Below are 4,172 nucleotides of genomic sequence, written 5' to 3' on the forward strand. Positions count from 1 at the left end.
AAAAAGTAAACGATATTATTAAGCGGGATAGTGTCATGATGAGGGTGATGTTTGAAAGAAAAAAAAAAATTTTTTTTTTTTTTTTCTTAAGTGATTTTTTAGCGAAAGTCTTATGATCACTAATACTTTGAAAGTGTGTTTATTTATTTTATCACATTGCTTTTAGGTATCAAAAATAAAAAAAAATAAAAAATTTACCTTAATTATTTCCTATTTTTTGTTTCGATTTTTTTATTTGTTTTTTTTTTTGCTTTTGGTTTTTTTTTTTTGTGTATCCAATTAAATGTGTAAGTAGTTATAATAATAAATCCATAAATATTCCTCCAAATGAATATAGAGAATGAAGCCTTTGAAATTTATTTTAAAGGCCGATTGTTGAACATGGATTTGTGGGGTAAAATTGACAGTTTTATGCATCAAATTTTTTAATAATTATTCATGATGTTTTAATAGAGGAATGATTTCCATTGCGTTTGCTGCATGAAATATGTAAATAGAGAATGATTTCTTCTTTCATTTTCACAATTTTTCATCACATATATATATATATATATATATATATATATATATATATATATATATATATCTACTTATATATGTATGTATATACGTACACAAAGAGCCCGCACAGGGTTGGATAAGATGTATACACCGATTATTGATTATGAAAACTTTTCTTTCTTTTACATTTTTTGTAAATTTTTATTTAATTTTTTTCTTCTTCTTCTTCTTTCTTTCCTTTTTTTTTTAACAATTCCTCGTCGTCTTCGTTGATATTTTAGTAGTTTATGTCGTTATTGTTGGTGTTGTTGTGGATATATATATATATATATATATATATATATATTTATTTTATTTTTTTTTGCACTGGTTTTTCTTATAGAAATTTTGTATTTTTTTCACTTTCCGACACATGCAGCATTAAATACCACCAAATGAAAAAAAAAAAAGGGAAAAAATATATGGATATCTTGGATGGCTGGCTTTGCTGCTTTGCTGTTTATTTGTTTGTTTGTTTGTTTCGTTGGTTGGTTGGTTGGTTGGTTGGTTGGTTGACTGGCTGGCTGGCAGTTTGACTGGGGCCAAGAAAAAGATATTTATGTATACACAAAAGTGCCGCAGCACTGTAATAATAACAACAAAAATAAAAACAACAACGACAATAGCAACAATCATTTTTATGTGTGGCTGGCTGACTCTGGTTGCCTGGCTGGTTATTCTCTTTACAAAATATAAATGCGAACAGCAAAAAACAAAAAAAAAAAAAAAAAAAACGAAAAAAAAAAAATGGGAGAAGCAGCAAAAGCAACAGCAACAGCAACAACAACCAAATAAAATATGTATAAAACACTTTGTGTTATTGCACTACTCCGCATACTTATTATAACGAAGAAGAATAATAATAAGAAGAAGAACACGAAAAACATACATAAATACACACATCAAGTAAATACCGATGCGAATGTCGGCGACTATGTACAATTGTTGCCACGAAAAGAATGAATTTCTTGTGTTTTGTATGAAGAATAACGAATTTATGTTTCAACAAAAGGTGTGCGAGCGACTGTGTACTAAACAATGCTTAACAAACTCAGCCTTGCATAGAATAGAATGATATGGAAAAAGAGGGGTGGGGGGAAAAGGGGGACTGGCTGGCTGGCTGGCTGGCTGGCTGGCTGGCTGACTGACTGAGTGACTGACTGACTGACTGGACATATATGTCTGTAGGTATGTTTAGCCTTTTTATATTTAAGGATTGCGCTGTTATGCTTGTTAGGAGCGCATTTTATACTCTGCTTACGTTTCCCATAGAGCTTCCACACCAAAGAAGGGTAAATCGTATCAACTTTGTTGTCATTTTACATACACAGATGTGCATACAAAAAACTTGAACGAATGCTAAGCAGTCGAATAGAGTTTCAATCTTTTTTTTTTTTCTGCTTTTTTTCGAATAATGACTTGTTAGTTCATTTATTTAGAAAGAGAGACAAGAATATATATATATATATACATATATGGGCAAAGGGCTGAGACATTGTGACAGTGCGTCACGTCACCATAACCATAAATACTCAGCAAAACCGCATTTAATTGAAAACAGCATCGTCAAGTCGAGATTAGAAAGTTTACGAGCGAAATGTCATTAAATGCTGATGCGAGAGATTAGACAGACAAATTGCAATTGCAAATAGACAATCAGTAATATTCCTTAATATTTAATGGTCTTGCTGATACAGTGTTGATACACTGACATAACATGACGACGAACGACGCTTCTCCTATTCGAGCAATATATGTTAAGTATAATGAAAATAAACCAACACAAAGCAAGCAGCATAAGCTTACAACCAACCAGTCAACAGTTATCGAAATGAGACCCGACACATTATGTAAGTAGTAAGTAGCGTTTATGCATATAAACTCATACATATACACATTTTTCACATATTCCCATTTCGTTATATTGTGAACTCATACACATATAATAACAAACTGCTCTTGTTATCTTGTAATATCGCCTAATATAATAATATAAATAACACATACATATCCTTTATATAAGACACAACACACAATTTAAGACGCGTTTTTCACTATACTTCGGCCTGTGGTGTTGTGTTGGTGTGTTTGTTTAAACACGAAAATTTCACAAAGAGATTACTCTCCCAAAAAAAAAAATAAATAAATAAATAAAATGAAATAAAACCGACAAACGAATTCACATATATATAAATGTATATATGTCTATATATATATATATAGATATATATATATATACGCATTCACAATTACGCTTTTAGATATGCAACAACAAACAACACTCTCGCAACAATTACAATCCATTCCATTCCAATTCATTCACAATTTTTTGTTGTATTCTCTCACTTACTTATGTAGTTAGTTAGTAGTAGAGTGCGGGGGAAGGAGGCGAAAGGGAATCGGGTATGTATCTCTAAAAGCTGTGTGCCATAGACCGGAGGACAAAATTCTAATTTTCCTGCTTACGCGACGAATTACCGAACAAAACTAAATTTACGAAATCATCGTTGAAGCAATTCAAGTCAATGGCTGCAAATTCGAGTATGTACTCTTTGGGTTATGTGTCGACTATACACACACGATATGACTACGACAACAAATACATAAACACAACAATACCAATCATAACAACAACAAAAACAACAGGCAGCAGCATTAACTAGACAGACAGCATTGATGGACAGTGGGGCATAAAAACTATAAAATACCTTTAATTTTCTTTTATTGAAAAATTTCGAGTTTTTTATTTAATTATATATATATAAATATATTTAACTAAATCTTTTGTAAGATAATCACAAAATTAAAAAATTTTTTTTTTCTTTTTTTCTATTAATGTCTATTGTATTGTTATTGTTATTTATTATTACAAGAGAATAAATTCTAAGACTAAAATCTTAAAGCATTAGCATCTAAGGCTTTCGGTATTTTTATTAAAAACTCTACCGCACTTGAGATATGAACCCACGATCATTGGGAGAGTTAAGTGGTAGTCCAGACTCTTGGTTGCTCGGCCATTTGGGCGGATCGAAGTCTATGTATGTCTTTTGTAATAGTAGAAGAGTTTTTTTTTCGAAAATGCATAAGAAAATTTTTAAAAATACTTTCAAAATAACGTTTTTAAAGCTGTATCCCTCTTAGAATCTCTTAGAATGTTGCCCCTTTATAAGTGGGGACTTCTAACATTTTTCTTCCACATTTAAATAAAAAGAGCCTACTAGTCTAGTAAGTTATGAGCATTAAGAAAGACCATAATGAATAGCAAGGAGAGAGATACAAAAAGAGAGATGAAGAAGATAATACCCTTGTCACATTGATCTATGACCTTTATCTACAATAAATAGTTGTGCGTTTGTATGCTTACTAACCCTAGGTCTTCGTTTGATAACAAACGCGGTAATTATGATCCATTAAGAGTTAGTTACTGAATCAATTATTAAATGTAATGGAAAATCGCACAAGTCTGATGGCGCTTAACTATTAGGAAACATCTCCCGATTCTATATAAGGTAGCAGGAAGGGAGACCACATTTCGCACATATCGCGATTATCAAAAGTCTGCTTCGAATTTTTTATAAACAAAAAGTTTTTTTTTGATTGTTTAGTTTGGTTATGTAATGTCATTTTCTATA

The 4,172-nt window shown here is 31.0% G+C and overlaps 1 long non-coding RNA gene across 1 annotated transcript; it reads right to left on the reverse strand.

Annotated features, from left to right (window-relative positions):
• Positions 1-257: 257 nt before the first annotated feature.
• On the reverse strand, positions 258-1,065 carry LOC119644364. Its single transcript, XR_005248506.1, has 2 exons — positions 615-1,065; positions 258-476 (listed from the first exon to the last, which is right to left on the reverse strand). It is a non-coding gene; the product is annotated as an uncharacterized LOC119644364 (long non-coding RNA).
• Positions 1,066-4,172: the final 3,107 nt, after the last annotated feature.

Source organism: Glossina fuscipes, unplaced genomic scaffold, assembly GCF_014805625.2.
Source record: "Glossina fuscipes isolate IAEA_lab_2018 unplaced genomic scaffold, Yale_Gfus_2 114092, whole genome shotgun sequence".
NCBI lineage: Eukaryota > Metazoa > Arthropoda > Insecta > Diptera > Glossinidae > Glossina > Glossina fuscipes.